Here is a 20,874-nt window from a genome sequence, read left to right on the forward strand (position 1 = left end):
ACAACCCTGTCTCACTCCCTTCCCAACCACTGCTTCCCTTTCATGCCCCTCGACTCTCATAACTGCCATCTGGTTTCTGTACAAATTATAAATAGCCTTTCACTCCCTGTATTTTACCCCTGCCATCTTATTAAGTGACTGAAAAAATTCGTAGTTTGTTTGTTTCTGAAAATTCCGGATATTCATATTTTCAATAATACCTAGTACGGAGAAACGATGTTCCACTGTACTGACTGTGTCAATGGCAAAGCGGCTTTGGCCAGCATAGTGCCGCGAGGCCTGATAAATAAACAAATGCAGTACTCTACAGTATACGAGCACGCAGGTAACGAGCCACTGTACCGTCGCGCGTGTGGTGGGCAGCACGGCGCATGCGCGGCGCCGGCAGCTCTCGCCGCAGGTCGGGGTTCGTCGCTCGGCGCGGCGCGGCGCGGCGCGGCGCGGCCGTCTGCGGAGCCTAACAGTCGACGGTCGACAGCCGGCGGTCGATCAGCTGTGGTCGGCTCCACACAGCGCGCCACACGCCGTCCCGTGAGTACCGCAGAGCCGAAGCTGGCGCTGCCGCTGGCGCGTTCTCAGCAAGGGACAGACCTCGGACACTCCAAAACGACTGCCTGTTGACAGTTTCGCTTGCGCTCTTTCAGCACATATATACATTTGCAGTTCTATTTCCCCTGTAAATGAATTTTTCCCTCTAGACTTTCGACACCCCTAATTCCTGGTTACAGCCGTTTGAATCACTTTTCAGTTAATCTGTTGGTTCCAATTCACCATATCGCGATAACTAACAGTATCACTTCGGCTTTGGACATTAAATTTGTTCGATAGTCTCTAGCAACATTATTATCTGTCATGAAACATTTAAAAACTAAACCGTTTGCACATGAGATATAGCTTTGCTTTTGTTTACCACTGCAAACAAATACGGTTTTCGAGTACTAACGGAGTATCGTTAAAAACATATGTGAACGTTATTCTACAGCACTATCTTAGGAATTTTTATTTTTTACGTTTGTTTCGTTGAAATAATATCACTTGTACGCTTATTTGCGAGGCAATAAGACTGTGCAAGCATATCTGAGATCCCTACCTTTGACTAATTTTATGTAGGTTTCTTATAAACCACCAAAAATTATGAATAACTATCTTTGTAAGAAGTTGCCTTTTTCACACTCCCGTCTTTTAGCAATTGTGCTTGTTTACGAGTATACTGACATGAGGTCATATAATTTGTTTCAAACACTAGGCAGCGTTGTAAAATAAAGACACACTAGAGCTGTTTGCCGCGTGAAGTAAACAGAGTACTCTACCAAATTAGTTATGGAAACCTCTTCACATCTCGCGGCTAAAATTTATTTGATTATGGCTATCGCATTTCAATTTAGCAATCGTAGTTGTAGTAATCAATTTCAATTTCTTACTTAGACGTTCATAATAAACTTGATTCATACCCCTAATAGTTTCAGGTAACTGCGTGATCTAGAAAAAAAATGGTAACTATTTGAATGAAATTTTTACGAGTGACTGAGATGTTTTGGTGACTTCAAACGCCTAGCAAAAAAAAAAAAAAAAATAAAATAAAATAAAATTTGTAACTAATTGTGAAGGAACAAATACGTGGACTGAAATTATAGTGAACGCTCAAATGGAAAAATTACGCCGTTTTGCTGTTCCAGTGTTTATGGATGATTTTCGGGTGCTACGTATTTCAGCCTTGATAGGGGATGTGATCTGTGGACGTGTGATATTTTTTTCTCATTTTGTTATTTAATTCTAAGGTCAGGATGGGATGGTGGCGACACAATATTCCGCTCTCAAAATACAGCTCAAGCTTTTTTTAAACCAAGATTGAAAGCTACGTACTTACGTAAATAAAAATGAATGAACGTAATTCATTATATTGGTGTACTTGACGTAAAACTGTCGTTGATGTGTTGTTCCTCTACGTCTGTGAAGGCTGACATTGTTTCCAAGCTATCCTCTGGCTTTGTTACAATAACGAATGAAGAATCTATACCAAGGATTGGATGACAGAGCATAATTAGAATGGAAGTGTTGTGCTGGGATTGTAAACGGCTAGAATTGCAACGGTGGTAGGTTAATTCAAGTGGTTATTTTATTGGATGGATTTCGGGGTGATGCAACTTAAGAGGCAAGTTTCGTGATACAGCTGTAGAAACTTCTAGACAGGCAAAATGGTGGAGGTGATCCTCGATCTTTGGCAGAAAAGAACTACTGGTCAAATTACATTATATATATATATATATATATATATATATATATATATATATATATATATATATATATATATACGGTTTTCATGATCTCGGTGAGGAACTCAAGTGAAGGTTCTTTTTAAGTAATATAAGTAATATGTCAAGTGTATAGGTGTGGTATATTGCTAAAGGTGGGACAGTGTCTTATGATTAATGATGAGTAATATTGGCATTTGGGTGATAACTCGTGTGGTAGGCTGTACTTCGTGTCATCCCATAGCTCTTTCATAAGTCTTAAAATATAAAAATTGTAATCGATAAAACAAACTATGATGTTGAATGTACATGAATTAAATGAATCCATGTAATTCTTATCTGTTTCTTCCTGACGGCCTGTCTGCGCTCCGAATACGCACCGTCTGTCTTGTGGGTTAAGAAACACCTGTTGCCAAAACCGAAGAGCGACGTATGGGGTTGCAGACTAACGGTGTGGCCTGTGTCGCGTGTTCTACGCTGAAAAAATTTAAGATCTGCATTCCCCCTCCAATAACCTTCCTAGCTCTAAATCCAAAAGTATTCATGCATGCGACAGATTCATAACATGTCATTCAGCGGAGCTAAATTTAATGTACCATTTCTGACAATTCAACCGGGAAAATTTACTCTTTTTTCACGGGCCATCTTTCAAAATTATATCGCCGAGTTCTGAAGTTGAAAGAAGAGACGTGAAAGGGAATGAATCCTTAAAATATTTTGAAGAGCACATGAGATGTTCTCAACATGAGCTACTTACTTAAAAATTAAGTCCGTCAAAATCTGAAGAAAAAGCAAAAAGGAACATTTTCGTAATATCGAAACAACATCAAACAGAAAAAAGAGAAACGATAGGTTGATAGTGTTTCTTACACTCACATGGGCTATAGGCTTCAACCGATGTAATACGTTTTCTAATTCAGAGCGATGTACACTCTCGTACAAATCACAATAACACGATCTAAAACTAGATTCTGAAAAGAAATAAACATAGTTGAACAACAGTTTGGCAGAAGTAGAAATTTAATAACTGTAACAAGCACAGGGGAAAAATATCTCAAATACCAGTAATTGCCGTTGTAAGCCTAAGATTTTAGTTTCACAGAAGATACGTCGCAGAAACAAAATATTACGTTGGAAATTCCTAACGGTATTAAATCGATTTCTGTAAATAAGAATGCAGACAGAGACACAATAACCAAATTCGCACTAATGTATATGTTCTGTAAAATTTGTAAGTGAAACTGATCGTTGTAGCTCAGCTTGTATGTATTTGTTGGTCCAGTACTAGAGAAAATGCTGAGGACCATGTAACAGGACAAAATCATGTATGTAAACTAGTGAAGTAGCGGAAATTGCATTTTGTCCAAGACGGAATCTTCAAATATCTTGCATTCTTGTCAGGTCTTCTTGGCAACTTTTCACACCTGCTGGTACGCCCCAGATGAATTAACCCTTTCCTAACTACATCGTGATCCTACAAAACCATTCAACGTGATCGCATCCCTTTGGACGGTAGCGCAACAGCGATTTTTGCTGTGGAGTACCGGATGGAACCACTAGGAATCGTTCCAAACCATTTGACGTAGTTTGAAAGTGATCCGAAGCAGTATAGGGGAATTTATGTTTTTTTCAATTGGTTCAAATGGCTCTAAGCAATATGGGACTTAACATCTGAGGTCATCAGTCCCCTAGTACTTAGAACTACTTAAACTTAACTAAGCCAAGGACATCACACACATCCATGCCCGAGGCAGGATTCTAACCTGCGACCGTAGCGGTCGCGCGGTTCCAGACTCAAGCGCCTAGAACCGCTCGGTCACTCCGGCCGGCTATGTTTTTTCAGCCCTCCTGTTTGTCGCCCTCCTGCAGCGTGATTAACAAGGGCAGCAACATTGACACGTACGTGAAAAAAGGGGGCAAACGGTCCCTCTAAGCCCCCCCCTCCCCCCCTCCAGTTCCTCAACATCCTCGCTGCAACCCATATCCCTTGGTTGAACACCACATAGGGGGTGTGGGAAGGGTTGCTGCGCTCAGGCGCTAGAACAGCTGCGAGATACCACTCTGCTAAATGGGTGAGCACGTCTCTGACTGGTACATTTTGAATATGCTCAACAAAGTTGCGAGGCTGGTATCGAGGGTGTTACCGTTTTACTTACGCACTAGTTAATGTTGTACCCCTCTGTGATCGAAAATAAACGCTCTTTGCTGCTGCAGGTCACATTCAAATTTCGTCGAATTGTTTTGAGTGGCCTTAAGTGATTACACCCTGCACACCATAGCAAAAATGACTGTCGTGCTACAGTCCAAAGGGGTGGGATCACGATGAATGGGGTTTGCAGGTTCACGACATGGTTAGAGAAGGGCTGAATCGTCCGAGGGGTGTCAGCACTGTCAAAGGTTGTCAGGATCGTCGTCCTGTTGCTCATCGCACTATAAACTGTCGTTGTCAACCGTGAACTAGCGGGAATCAACATTCCAAGGGAAGGGGTGGTTTCATTGGCGCCATTTATGGCAACTCATGAGGGCATGTCGCGTCAATTCCAAGTGTGTGTGTCTTAAATGTTTCCCTCTGCCATCCCCCCCCCCCCCCCACCCCTGCCCCTCCCAGCCCCTCTCCCATAAGAAAACCGTGTGATTTCTGTGATTTCAACGCTGGGTGTCACGGTTCTGGCTTCCATCGCAGAGGGATCAAAAAAAGGGATGCAATGCAGCTAATACGAGTGACGACGTTCCTATCGTGTTACACGTCAACGATGGCGTTACGCAGAATTGTGCCGAATTTTGGTACCAAAGTGGCATCATTAAAGCACTTTACAACTCACATAAACTTCTGATCTGCGGTCTAGTTTTCGCATGTGTCAACACTTTGCTGTTTGATGCGTCGCCGAGCCGGAGAGTGACATCGCAGAGCGCCACCTCTTTTTCACCAGTGGAGAGGAAGCTTGTAGGTACATTTGAGCCAAATTAAAAATTCATGCGTCGCAATGGGAGACAATTACTAGGTTTGGAAGAAGTTATATTCTTTTGTGCAATGTGGATGATTTCCGGAGTTGTATTTCGGACCTTCACATGTTGTACGAATTTGATGGGAGCAGTTTCATGTAAGACTAATTTCAGTATTCACAATAGAACCAACGTACGACAGGTATTTTCGCATAATTCACAAAAGAACAGGTATATTTTTCCAACTATCAAACGGACCGAGAAACATTTATTAGAGCTGTAGATACACACTGAAGAGACAAACAAACAGGTACACCTGCATAGTATCCTGCAGGGCCCCCACGTGCACGCAGAAGTGTCGTAACACGACGTGGCATGGACTCGACTAATGTCTGAAGTAGTGTTGGAGGCTTCAAATGGTTCAAATGGCTCTGAGCACTATGGGACTTAACTTCTGAGGTCATCAGTCCCCTAGAACTTAGAACTACTTAAACCTAACCAACCTAAGGACATCACACACATCCATGCCCGAGACAGGATTCGAACCTGCGACCGTAGCGCTCGCGCGGTTCCAGACTGTATCGCCTAGAACCGCTCGGCCACCCCAGCCGGCATTGCTGGAGGGAACTGACACCATGAATCCTGCAGGGCTGTCCATAAATACGTAGGAGTACAAGAGGGTGGAGATCGCTTCTGAACGGCACATTGCAAGGCATCCAAGATACGCTCAATAACGTTCATGTCTGGGGAGTTTAGTGGCCAGTGGAAGTGTTTAAACTCAGAAGAGTGTTCCTGGAACCACTCTGTAGCAATTCTGGACATTTGGGGTGTTGGACTGTCCTTCTGGAACTGTCCAAGTCCGTCTTAATGCACAAAAGACATGAATGGATGCAGGAGATCAGACAGGATGCTTACGTATGTGTCGCCTGTCAGAGTCGTGTCTAGAAGCATCAGGGTCCGATATCACTCCAACTGCACACGCCCCACACCATTACAGAGCCTCCACCAGCTTGAACCTGCTGACATGCAGGGTTCATGGATCCATGAGGTTGTCTCCATACCCGTACACGTCCATCCGCTCGATACAATTTGAAACGACACTCGTCCGACCAGGCAACATGTTTCCAGTCATCATCAGTCGAATGTCGGTGTTGACGGGCCCAGGCGAGGCGTAAAGCTTTATGTGTTGCAGTCATTAGGTTACACGAGCAGGCCTTCGGCAGCGAAAGCCCATATCGATGAAGTTTCATTGAATGGTTCGCACGCTGACACCTGTTGATGGCTCAGCGTTGAAATCTACAGCAATTTGCGGAAGGGCTGCACTTCTGTCACGGTGAACAACTCTCTTGAGTCGTCGTTGGTCCCGTTCTTGCAGAATTTTTTTCCGGCCGCAGCGATGTCGGAGGTTGATCTTTTACCTGATTCCTGATATTCACAGTACACTCGTGAAATGGTCGTACGGGAAAATCCCCACTTCATCGTGCCATCGCCCGTTCGCCGACTATAACGCCACATTCAAACTCACTTAAATCTTGGTATCCTGCCATTGTAGCAGCAGTAACCGATGCAACAACGGCGCCAGACACTTGTCTTACGTAGGCGTTGCCGACCGCAGCGCCGTATTCTGCCTGTTTACACATCTCTGTACTTGAATACGCATGCCTATTCACCAGTTTCTTTGGCGCTTCAGTGTATGAGAAGCCATATAAAAGATAGGCTTCTGTGAGGCTTCCTCCTAGGTGACTGGGTCTATGTCAATTACCTGCCAATCACTGCACATACTTCATGCGGCTTCACCACTCATCTTTAGTCTCCGAAGGCAGCTATCATGACGCGCCCAACGTAAGTAGAAGACTGGAGACGATACTGTGGACACGCCATTCATTAGAGTGGTTGGAAACTTTTCAGTTTTATTCGTTCATCCACTAAGCTCCTGGAAAGGGCGCTTTCATTACGTTCACTACTATCTACGTGATATTGCCAGTCTCTAATAATTTAATTTTACTCTAAATTGTACAATTATTTTATATTATTCGAATAACTACATCCAGGGTGATTCTTATTAACTTTTAAAAACCTCCGAAACGACGTAGATGGCACTGAGACAAATAGTTTAATGTAAGACAAAATGGTTCAAATGGCTCTGAGCACTATGGGACTTAACAGCGGAGGTCATCAGTCCCCTAGAACTTAGAACTACTTAAACCTAACTAACCTAAGGACATCACACACATCCATGCCCGAGGCAGGATTCGAACCTGCGACCGTAGCGGTCGCGCGGTTCCAGACTGACGCGCCTAGAACAGCTCGGCCACACAGGCCGGCTAATGTAAGACACATGATGTCACAAGTGAGAGGAAATACTCCAAAACTACATGACAAATTTTGAACATCGGACGCCACCAGATGGCACACCTCCCCGCGCGTGCAGTGGTTGAAGCTGTTGATATGTCGCATCTGATCATCTCACCTTTTTTTGATCATCCCAATCCAAGTTAAGTGTTCCCGTCGGTGTGACTCTGGACCCACGTGAGCGACTCTACCGCGTGCCTCTCGGTGTTCCAGTATTGCGTCTGGCAGCCAGTAAGTCTGTCATTGCGTTAGACACTTGTGTGTTTACAATGAGGTAAGATTTATTATTTTATTTATCGGTGTCCGCTGGTTTACAGCAGAGTACAGTTCAACAAAAACCTATCGTACAAGTAAATGACAGGAAACTTCCGAATTGCGTCGTTACCAGTAAATGACCTACGGTTTCTTTACTAAATAAGGTCTGTAAACAAGAAAAGAAGGGTCAAAAGAAAAGAAACACAAAATAAGAACAGGGTTCCATTGGTTGCAGCGAGAGCAGTAGTTTTGAAACATCCACCTTTACAGCAGATCACATTTACAAAAGTGTTCGCAGTGTGCACCGTTTGCTCGAAGGCAAGTACTGCATCGCTCAGTCATCCCATCAAGCCCACGCCCAACTGCTGCACGCATAGCACGGTACGCCATCTGTTGACGTCACATGTTCAACATTTGTCCTGCATTTTTGGGGAATTTCCCGACATTTGCAGCTCTCTGTGTCTTATATTATACTACTTGTCTCAGCCTCCTATAAGTTTCTACGGGTTTTTTTAAGCGTTAATAAGAATCACCCCGTATAATAATATGGTTCCAGCATCTTTTTACGAGAACAACATGCTATTATACTTTAAGTGATATTCGGCCTTTACTTCGTTAATATTTATCACATTTAAATTCTCTCTTGAATGAAGTACATATATTTTTCCTCACTGTAATTAAGTAAAAAATGGAAATGCCAAAAAAAGATCCATCCATAGTGTGAAACTACTGTTACAACTCTTAACAAAGTGGTAATTTTTTCGTATTCCTGCTATAGCGACTACTTTCAAAGTATAAGCTACGAGAGAATGAACTATTTATAGTTCGTGTCTCCATTTGTAACTAATGATCTCGGTTCACTGCCAATGTGAAGCGCTTCTGGGAGCTACCAGAATTCCGTTCAAACCTCCGCGGGCGTCCTTCCTTCGCTTAGCAACAAAAATATAACTGAGGTAAGAAGTAGGTTAGTAGTTCCGATAAATTAATTGTCGCTCATTCAGGATGTCGATTAAAATTTATTTCTTTGAATACCGATGTACGTTTCAGTTGTGCCCATTACTTATGTGTGTGCTTCCGTGTAGTGTTATCAGTCTATTATTTTGGGAAGCCCTTAAATGCATGTTCCACCTCCTCTGCGAGAACAAATGTTTCACTCTTTTCGAACATGACAGAAAGAAGCACAGCGAGGTAGACAATAGAACTCGTTTCGACAGCAAATTGCTGCAATCTGTTCATGTCTTCATTTATAACTAATGATGTCAGTTCACTGTCAATGCGAAGCGCTTCTGGTAGAAATTACAGTATTTATATTTTGAAAAATGATTTTCCACAAAAAAATGGTTCAAATGGCTCTGAGCACTATGGGACTTAACATCTATGGTCATCAGTCCCCTAGAACTACTTAAACCTAACTAACCTAAGGACAGCACACAACACCCAGCCATCACGAGGCAGAGAAAATCCCTGACTCCGCCAGGAATCGAACCCGGGAACCCGGGCGTGGGAAGCGAGAACGCTACCGCACGACCACGAGATGCGGGCTGAATTACCACAATTTGTCCCTGATAAATGTGGCTGTGCTCCAGGGCTGAGGTAAAACAACAGTCAACCAGTTGTCATGTACACTGAGGAGATAAAAGTCATGGGATTGCGATATGCGCACATACAGATAGTAGCAGTATCGAGTACACACTGCATTGGCGGAGCTGTCATTTGGACTCGGGTAATTGATATGAAAAGGTTTCCGACGTGGTTACGACTGCACGACTGGAGTTAACAGACTTTGAACGCGGAATAGTAATTCGAGCTAGATGCATGAGACATTCCATTTCGGGGATCGCTACTCAACATTCCACGATCCACAATGTCAGGGGTGTGCCGAGAATATCAAATTGCAGGCATTACCTCTCATCACTGACAACATACTGGCCGACGGCCATCATTCAGTGAGCGAGAGCAGCTGTGTTTACGTAGAGCAGTCAGTGGTTCAAATGGCTCTGAGCACTATGGGACTCAACTTCTAAGGTCATCAGTCCCCTATAACTTAGAACTAATTAAACCTAACTAAACTAAGGACGTCACACACATCCATGCCCGAGGCAGGATTCGAACCTGCGACCGTAGCGGTCGCGCGGTTCCAGACTGTAGCGCCTAGAACCGCTCGGCCATCCCGGCCGCCGAGTAGTCAGTACTAACAGACAAGTAACAGTGCGTGAAATAAGTGCAGAAATGCATGTGGGACGTACGGCGAATGTATCCGTTGGGACAATGCGACAAGATATGGCGTTAATGGGCTATGGTAGCAGATGACTAAAGCTGGTGCCTTTGCTAACAACAAATCTCCTGCAGTGCCTCTCCTGCGCCCGTGACCGTATCGGTTGGACCCTAGATAACTGGAAAGCAGCGGCCTGGTTAGATGAGTCTGTTGGTAAGAGCTGATGGTAGGGCTCGAGTCTGGGGCACGCCCCACGAAACTACGGACCTAAGTTGTGGACAAAGCACTGTGCAGGCTGGTGGTGGCTCCATAGAGGTGTGGTGTCTTGTGAACCGGTCATTGCCAGGAAATGGTTGTGTTCGTCTACTTGGACACCATTTACAGCTATTCACGGACTTCATGTTGCCAAACAACGAATGAATTTTATAGTTTTAAACATTGCTGTTTCTCAGCAACCGTATACAATTTTCAAACATAGGCATTGCACAGCCAACGGATTGCAGATAGGTGTTTGGTACAACTGACATAGGTTTCGCCACTACTAATGGTGTCATCATCAGAATGAAATTTTGATTAATCGAAAAATTACATTGCGGGAAAGCAATGGTCAGAATTTACATCGGCTATGCTCAAGTCAAAAGTAAAATAAAATACTTTCCAGCCTTTTCACGTACGCATAGCTAGAAACAACATCTGAGCAATGGTCGGAATTTAGAGCAGCTATGCTCAAGTCAGAAATTAAATTAAATATGTTACCAGCCTTGTCACGAATGCTTAGCCGGCCGAAGTGGCCGAACGGTACTAGGCGCTTCAGTCTGGAACGGTCGCAGGTTCAAATTCTGCCTCGGGCATGGATGTGTGTGATGCCCTTATGTTGGTTAGGTTTAAGTAGTTCTAAGTTCTCGGGGACTGATGATCTCAGATTATGAAACGTCCCCTTTTTGAACAATTGTACATGACTGTGCTTAAACTGACACACAATATTTTGTTAGCGCAACGCAATCTGACTTTCAAAATTCCCTACAAAAGAATGGCCCTGACTAACATTAAACTATACCTTTCACAAATCACTTACCTCACAAAAATCTTCGCTGTTCAAGCTACTGCAATACAGCGAGCGCCACTACTGCCAGCTAAATAAAAGATTCAAACTATGGAAGGCACTAACTACTGATAGGGATAGTTAGCAAATGAAAGATATTAATAGAGAACAAACAATGTATTTACCTTAATATCATCACAAGTCATAATATACACTCCTGGAAATGGAAAAACACCGGTGTGTCAGACCCACCATACTTGCTCCGGACACTGCGAGAGGGCTGTACAAGCAATGATCACACGCACGGCACAGCGGACACACCAGGAACCGCGGTGTTGGCCGTCGAATGGCGCTAGCTGCGCAGCATTTGTGCACCGCCGCCGTCAGTGTCAGCCAGTTTGCCGTGGCATACGGAGCTCCATCGCAGTCTTTAACACTGGTAGCATGCCGCGACAGCGTGGACGTGAACCGTATGTGCAGTTGACGGACTTTGAGCGAGGGCGTATAGTGGGCATGCGGGAGGCCGGGTGGACATACCGCCGAATTGCTCAACACGTGGGGCGTGAGGTCTCCACAGTACATCGATGTTGTCGCCAGTGGTCGGCGGAAGGTGCACGTGCCCGTCGACCTGGGACCGGACCGCAGCGACGCACGGATGCACGCCAAGACCGTAGGATCCTACGCAGTGCCGTAGGGGACCGCACCGCCACTTCCCAGCAAATTAGGGACACTGTTGCTCCTGGGGTATCGGCGAGGACCATTCGCAACCGTCTCCATGAAGCTGGGCTACGGTCCCGCACACCGTTAGGCCGTCTTCCGCTCACGCCCCAACATCGTGCAGCCCGCCTCCAGTGGTGTCGCGACAGGCGTGAATGGAGGGACGAATGGAGACGTGTCGTCTTCAGTGATGAGAGTCACTTCTGCCTTGGTGCCAATGATGGTCGTATGAGTGTTTGGCGCCGTGCAGGTGAGCGCCACAATCAGGACTGCATACGACCGAGGCACACAGGGCCAACACCCGGCATCATGGTGTGGGGAGCGATCTCCTACACTGGCCGTACACCACTGGTGATCGTCGAGGGGACACTGAATAGTGCACGGTACATCCAAACCGTCATCGAACCCATCGTTCTACCATTCCTAGACCGGCAAGGGAACTTGCTGTTCCAACAGGACAATGCACGTCCGCATGTATCCCGTGCCACCCAAGGTGCTCTAGAAGGTGTAAGTCAACTACCCTGGCCAGCAAGATCTCCGGATCTGTCCCCCATTGAGCATGTTTGGGACTGGATGAAGCGTCGTCTCACGCGGTCTGCACGTCCAGCACGAACGCTGGTCCAACTGAGGCGCCAGGTGGAAATGGCATGGCAAGCCGTTCCACAGGACTACATCCAGCATCTCTACGATCGTCTCCATGGGAGAATAGCAGCCTGCATTGCTGCGAAAGGTGGATATACACTGTACTAGTGCCGACATTGTGCATGCTCTGTTGCCTGTGTCTATGTGCCTGTGGTTCTGTCAGTGTGATCATGTGATGTATCTGACCCCAGGAATGTGTCAATAAAGTTTCCCCTTCCTGGGACAATGAATTCACGGTGTTCTTATTTCAATTTCCAGGAGTGTATATAGCAGTTCATCACAAATTACAAAACTCCGCCACCTCTCTCCCCACATCCACCACTGCTGGCGGCTCACCTCCAACTGCCCAACGCTACGCGCTGTTCACATCCAGCTGCCGCTGCCCAACACTACAATGGCAGACAACAATGCAAACTAGCCACAGACTGCACACAGCACAGCCAGTGATTTTCATATTGAGCGCTACGTAACGTTGCCAATAAGAAAACATAAACAGCCTACTTACATAGCCCCCATACTCCCCACAACAAATTTTACAAATTTTTTTTGGGCAGTGGCCAATAATGATTTGATAAAATTTTTCATAATTACAATAACAAAGAAATCAAATGCACACACTTATTGATACAATGTTGGTCAAAAGCTAAAAATTTCTCACAGTCCATAAAGACAGTCCAGATTGTTCATCACAGTATAAATGCAGAGTTTTTCTCAAAGTCTGAGCAGTAAAAGACAATGCACACGGAAGTAGTGGATTTCCATGCCGTCTTGAAGAAGTAGTGTTGTCCTTCCAACGGAAAGACAGTGCTGACTCTTGACATGCTGACAGGTAATGGGCCACAATGGAGCAAACCCACAGCAGAGTCATTCGAAGTTTTGAAGAATATTGGTAGGTAGGTCATCACAGAGCAGACCCACTGGAGTCCTGGTAGAGATTGTGGTATTGGTGGGCCACCAGAGGTGCAGACCCACTGCAGTCCTTGTAGAAATAATGGCATGGTGGGTCATCAAAGATGCAGACCCACTGTAGTCCTTGTAGAGATGATGATATTGGTGGGTCATCAAAGACGCAGACCCACTGTAGTCCTTGTAGAGATGGCCAGCAGCCATCTGTTGCGATCTGTTGCGACTGTGCAGGTGCACAATCACCATCGAAGAGTCTTGCGAATAATATAGCAAGTCCATAAACCACCACTTGTGCACTCACAAAGTTTTTGAAATTGTCCTTAGAACAAACAATGCTGTTATCCAGTCCTTTGCTGACTTATCAACACACGTGCAAACACTAACAGTCCCTACTTCTCACATATTGTCCATATACTATGACCAACAGAAACGTGTGCAGTGAAATGGAACTTACAAGTTACTTAATTTGATTAACTGGTGTCAATTACAATATTATAACATGAGAATACAATTACAAAGGTACAAAATACATCATTAAAGAACATAGCAATACAGATAATATTTGTAGTACAGGCTTTACAACAGAATAGAAATAAACATATACATCAATGTTACAGGAATTATGACATGAGTACATACATAAAAGATCAGAATAACTTTTGAAACATCAACTTTACACATGAGCATTAAAACAAAACAGAATAAATAATGTCTAAGCATATTTACAAGGTAAATAACATGTTATTAATGCCAATTATATTTGAGGATAACAGTATTCCTCATCATAGTGAATGTAGCTTAATATTAAAAGAGGAAAAAATTCTATGAAACTACACAGAGACAGGAAGAAAACAACTACACAAGGGTACACAAACACATAGTGGGATAACACCAATAGGAAAGGATAGGGTTCGTTTTCAGTGTATCATGTGGTACTGCAGTCCAACCCAAAACTTCATATGTCTTTCCTCTTATTTCATCCTTTGTTTCCACCAAAAAAATTCTATCTAAGTATGCTTTCTGTATTTATATGTTCACACATTTCTTACCCCAACATTTATTTCCAAGAAAATCCTACCTAAACCTCTTTTCTGTACTTTTTTTTCGTATAACTTCTCTATGCATTTCTTCCAATTCATCGAAACTCATCCTCTTAGAGGCTACCCCCTCTTAACCTAACTTAAATCTACTGAGCTCAGATGCAAAACTAAGGGACGAGGCAATGCAGCAGCACATAAAACAATTAATATAAACAGCAATGACCAAAAAATGGAAAATTGCAAAGCAAGCTACAGTAAATCTAAATTACCAAGCAATTCAACATTACAACTAATATGAGGCAATGTGCAGCAAACAAAAAAATAAATCTGGCTTGGCAGAGTAACACAAATTAAAGTTCAGTAGCACTATGCCTGGCAAACAGCAGCTTATATCTAAACATGACATAGCTTAAGCAAAAAAAATAGTACACTAAAGATAACAATGCAGATAAGGGAAATGTATAATCACATCTTAATGTCTAAGTAATTAAAGTGGTGCACCACAACAACTTATTGTAAAAGAAATATTACCATGTACTTGAAAAGAAAATTATGTGTTACTGTTACTAGTTCCTTCTTATTGTTCTTTCCTTTCCAAGTGCTCCTTTTTTAAAGAATGTGGATCATAAAATAATTATTTAATAGATCTGTTGACAGAAAGTGTTCACATTAGCAAATGCATTTCATTTTATAAAAGCAATGCTGCAACACAGCTGGAAACCAGATATCAAATGAAATAAGCAACTATGAAAAGCAAAGCATAAAAATATCATTCAGTAGTCATATGACATTTCATAAGTTAGTAGAAATTCTCTCAACTCTCATAGAAAGACGCTTGTCATAATCAGGTGTGCAAATGTAAAAATATTTCTTGCCATTTTATTAGGCATTTCAGTAAATATCATAAATTACGAGCTCCACAGTATGCTTTCAACAAGGAAATGTCAGTAGCACGGACAATGGCCTCCCCTTTTTTTTTCTACCTGTGCCGCTGAAAGGCTAATGGCTTTTTTTTTTTCGGGCGCCCGCGACGCATTACGTGCAGGTGGTCACTTAACTTTCTTACGGAAATATTTACGACAGCAGTTTCTGCTACAGTGACAGTCTCACATAAAAATATTTCACAGGTCAAGAATTAGCGTTGCAAATCTGTAGAAACAAAATCCTATAAATATAAGTGTCCAAAAAAATTTTCGCCGGCATTGTGATACATTCACGCATTTACACACATTTCATAACTCTTAAAGTACATTTCTTGGTTTCCAACATCCTGTTTCACTGTCTACACCATTGTTTGCAGCCCGCTCCATTTCCCTATGCACAATTACCAAATTACTACTTTGAACATCAGTTAATTCATTACTCGGTGGCACTAACACACTGTTTTCATTTTCACTGTCATTTCTCAATTTACTTTGGGGCCCAGTATTACGTTTTTCACACGCCATTATTGTCACAATATTTCACACGACAACACAGAAAAGCACAATTTGAAGAGCAAAAATAAGAGAACACATTAACATAACACTGAAAATAATATCTAGTTAATTGCAAGCGTAGCTGCGAAATACTTGGTGCAAATCTACATGCATGCCACAACTGTTTTACTGTACAACAATGAAAGGCTACAACTACAAAGGAGATTTTCTCTACAATTACGAGCTAGCAATAAACAAAATCTACACTAATTACACAAACTACAACAAAAAATCAGAAGATTCCAGTGAGGTATCCTTGGCTAAGGGTCGACATATGAAACGTCCCCTTTTTGAACAATTGTACATGACTGTGCTTAAACTGACACACAATATTTTGTTAGCGCAACGCAATCTGACTTTCAAAATTCCCTACAAAAGAATGGCCCTGACTAACATTAAACTATACCTTTCACAAATCACTTACCTCACAAAAATCTTCGCTGTTCAAGCTACTGCAATACAGCGAGCGCCACTACTGCCAGCTAAATAAAAGATTCGAACTATGGAAGGCACTAACTACTGATAGGGATAGTTAGCAAATGAAAGATATTAATAGAGAACAAACAATGTATTTACCTTAATATCATCACAAGTCATAATATATATAGCAGTTCATCACAAATTACAAAACTCCGCCACCTCTCTCCCCACATCCACCACTGCTGGCGGCTCACCTCCAACTGCCCAACGCTACGCGCTGTTCACATCCAGCTGCCGCTGCCCAACACTACAATGGCAGACAACAATGCAAATTAGCCACAGACTGCACACAGCACAGCCAGTGATTTTCATATTGAGCGCTACGTAACGTTGCCAATAAGAAAACATAAACAGCCTACTTACAAGATGTTTAGTCCCATAGTGCTCAGAGCCATTTGAATCATTTGATTTGCACGTATGCCTAGCAACGAACAACGTCTGAGCAATTAGATGTTGTTGCTAGTTAGGCATGCGTGACAAGGCTGGAACGTATTTTATTTTATTTTTGACTTGAGCATAGCTGCTCTAAATTCTGACCAGTGATTACCTGCAATGTAATTTTACGGTTCATGAAAATTTCATTCTAATGAAAACACCCTCAGTAGGTGTCGAAACCTAGGTCGATTATACCAAACAGTTATCTGCAACGGGTTGGCTGTATAATTCCTATGTTAGAAAAAAAAGCGAAAGAATTCTTATGTATGACAATGCACCGTGCCACCGGACCACAATTGTTCGCGACTGGTTTGAAGAAAATTCTGTACAATTCGAGCCAATGGTTTAACCATGCCGATCGCTCGACATGAATCCCGTCGTACATTTATGGGACATAATCAAGAGGTCAGTTCGTGCACAAAATCCTGCACCGGTAACATGCAGGGGACTTGTCCATGCCACGTCCAGATCCTACACTACAATGGACAAAAGGAGATCCGACAAGATATATGGAGGTACACGATGACTTTTGTCACCTCAGTGTGTTTTATTTTTGTTTGTACCAAGAGACATTTCGGTATATATCCCATTTTAAAACAGCGCAATCCAGTTACATCTTCATCAAAATTACGTTTTTGTCAACTGCATTTTTGTCAGTCATAAGGAAAATGCTGCGATGCGTCAGTACACCAGTGACAGTTGAAAGTGTGTACGTGACGTATATAAGCACGAAACAAGGAGGTACAGGCAGGTGCAATATTCAAAATGCAGTCGACAGGAACGTGGTCCTGTGGAACATATAAATGTATTGCGCCAAGTGAAGATGAGTGAAAACCCGAAACATGTTATGGAATAAATAAACCTACATAAAAAGCGACCGGTTTCTGTATTTTATCAAGTAATTATTTTATGATCTCCACATAAGTACAGAACATATAACTAAATAATGTTTGACACGGCACCAACTGTAAAATAAATATAAGGAAAATGAAATATAAGAACTCAATAGAGATTGGAGATTAAACAGTTGGAGATTGAAGTGTTAATGTAACCTGTGAACGTACACCAACACACATTACTCTCTAGTATAAAATCAAAAAGCGCTTTGTATATCTGAATATCTTCTTAACGAAGTAACACCGGCGCCCTTGGTGGAAGGGGCACTTTCGTTTCCACATGATTTTACAGCAAGAGCTTCTTATGAGCTGAGAAGGAACTGCAGGAGAAAAGCAAATGGTTTATTTCTCCTTCTTATTACTTCTGACAATCGCAGAAACGGTTATGCTTGACTTGTATCCGATGATCCAATCAAACTTGTAAATCAGTACTACTGACCTTAAAGTAGACAGAATATTAAAGAACCTCTCTTGCTGCGAAATGAAATAGTCTGGATGGCAATATCTCCACAGACTATTGTTTGCAAAGAATTCCAGCTGGTTTTTGATAATTTATAAGTTAGGCGACAGATCTTGAATTTATGCAGAACTGCAATGTGTAACTGGCAAGTGGAATATCTCACACACGGTGTACAGCGCACAAAAAAGTATAACTTGTCCCCAACCTCGTAACTGTCTACAATTGCGAGACATGAATTTTAAATTAGGCTCTGCGATGCTTCAACCAGCAAGGAGTCGACACATGCGAAAACTAGACCACAGCTCAAAAGTTCATGTGAGCTATGAGGTGGTTTAATGATGTCACATTGGTAACAAATTACAGCACAATTCTGCCCAACGCCATCGTGGACGTGTCACACGATAGGAACGTCGTCACATCCCATCTTACCCGCATTCCAGCGATTGTTTTGATCTCTTTGCGATGGAAGATAGAACCGCGACACCCAGCGTTGAAATCACACGGTTTTCTTATGGGGTGGAGGGGGGGGGGGGGGGGGGAGGGGCAGAGGAAAATACGGAATCGACACGTAAAGTCCTCAGGGGATGTAAAGGGCGCCAATGAAACCACCCCATTCCTTGGGACTTCGATTCCAACCAGTTCACGGTCGACAACGACAGTTTCCAGTGCGATGAGCAACAGGACGAAGATCCTGACAACGTTTGACAGCGCTGACACCCCTCGGACGATTCAGCCCTTCTCTAACGAAGTCGTGGGGCTGCAAACTCCATTCGTCGTAATCCCACCCCTCACCCCTTTGGACTGTAGCACGACTGCCATTTTTGCTCTGGTGTACAGAGTGTAATCGCTAACGATCACTCAAAACAAGTTGTCGAAATCTGAATGTGGCCTGCAGTAGCAAAGAGTGTTTATGCTCTTTCAGCTCCTCTATTCTGCACCCTCCTGTGGCCCGATCACCGAAAGTGGCAACATCGACATGTGCGTAAATGAAACGTCAACATCCTCGGAGCCAGCCGCTCAACATTGTTGAGAACATTAAAAATGTCCCAGTCAGAGACTTGGACACTCATTCAGCTGAGTGGTGTTTCGCGGCTGTTCTGGCGCCAGAGAGCAAGCAACCCCCTTCGACACCCCTTGTGTGGTGCCCGACTAAGAGATATGGGTTGGAGGGAGGGTGTTGCCGAAGTGGGGGGCTTAGAGAGACCGTTTCCCCTTTTCTTTACGTACATGTTAATGTTGCTGCCCTGGTTGATCACGCTGCAGGAGGGTGCTAAACAGGAGGGCTGAAAAAGCATAAACACCCTTTGTTGCTTCTAATCACGTTCAAATTACGTTAAATGGTTTGGAATGGTTCCTAGTGGCTCCACCCTGTACACCAGAGCAAAAATCGGTGTAGAGCTACATCCAAAGGGGTAGGATCACGCTGAATGGTTTTGCAAGGTCGCGGTGTACGCTACTGGCCAGTAAAATTGCTACACCAAGAAGAAATGCGGATGATAAATGGGTATTCATTGGTGAAATATGTTATACTAGAACTGACATGTGATTACATTTTCACCCAATGTGGGTGCATAGATCCTGAAAAATCAGTACCCAGAACAACCACTTCTGGCCGTAATAACGGACTTGATACGCCTGGGCATTGAGTCAAACAGAGTTTGGATGGCGTGTACAGGTACAGCTGCCCATGCAGCTTCCACACGATGTCACAGTTCATCAAGAGTAGTGACTGGCGTATTGTGACGAGCCAGTTGCTCGGCCACTACTGACCAGACGTTTTCGGGACCGAATGAAGGGTAGAGCCACGGGTCGTAACACATCTGAAATGTAATGTCCACAGTTCAGAGTGCCGTCAATGCGAGCAAGAGGTGACCGAGACGTGTAACCAATGGCACCCCATACTATCACGCCGGGTGATACGCCAGTATGGCGATGACGAATACACGCTTCCAATGTGCGTTCACCGCGATGTCGCCAAACACGGATGCGACCATCACGATGCTGTAAACAGAACCTGGATTCATCCGAAAAAAATGACGCTTTGCCATTCGTGCACCCAGGTTCGTCGTTGAGTACATCATCGCAGGCGCTCCTGTCTGTGATGCAGCGTCAAGGGTAACCGCAGGCACGGTCTCCGAGCTGCTGCAAACGTCATCGAACTGTTCGTGCAGATGGTTGTTGACTTGCAAACGTCCCCATCTGTTGACTCAGGGATCGAGACGTGGCTGCACGATCTGTTACAGCCATGCGGATAACATACCTGTCATCTCGACTGCTAGTGATACGAGGCCTTTGGGATCCAGCACAGCGTTCCGTATTACCCTCCTGAACCCACCGATTCCATATTCTGCTAACAGTCGTTGGATCTCGACCAACGCGAGCAGCAGTGTCGCGATACGATAAACCGCAATCACGATAGGCTACAATCCGACCTTTATCAAAGTCGGAAACGTGTGGTACGCATGTCTCCTCCTTACACGAGGCATCACAACAACGTTTCACCAGGCAACGCCGGTCAATTGCCGTTTGTGTGTGAGAAATCGGTTGGAAAGTTTCCTCATGTTAGCACATTGTAGGTGTCGCCACCGGCGCCAACCTTGTGTGAATGCTCTGAAAAGCTAATCATTTGCATATCACCGCATCTTCTTCCTGGCGGTTAAATTTCGCGTCTGTAGCACGTCATCTTCGTGGTGTAGCAATTTTAATGGCCAGTAGTGTAGTCCCGCCACAGTTCGCCGCCTGTCCTGTTTTACCAGTCTCC

General features: G+C 43.8%; 1 protein-coding gene across 1 annotated transcript in view; it reads left to right on the forward strand.

Annotated features, from left to right (window-relative positions):
- Positions 1 to 431: 431 nt before the first annotated feature.
- LOC124805084 (glycine receptor subunit alpha-3) overlaps positions 432 to 20,874 on the forward strand; it is a 603,880-nt gene continuing 583,437 nt past the window's right edge. Inside the window, exon 1 of the mRNA XM_047265520.1 lies at positions 432 to 531. The gene's annotated coding sequence lies outside the window, so the exon portion shown is untranslated. The remainder of the gene's footprint in view (positions 532 to 20,874) is intronic.

This window comes from Schistocerca piceifrons, chromosome 7 (assembly GCF_021461385.2).
Source record: "Schistocerca piceifrons isolate TAMUIC-IGC-003096 chromosome 7, iqSchPice1.1, whole genome shotgun sequence".
NCBI classification, from domain to species: Eukaryota; Metazoa; Arthropoda; class Insecta; order Orthoptera; family Acrididae; genus Schistocerca; species Schistocerca piceifrons.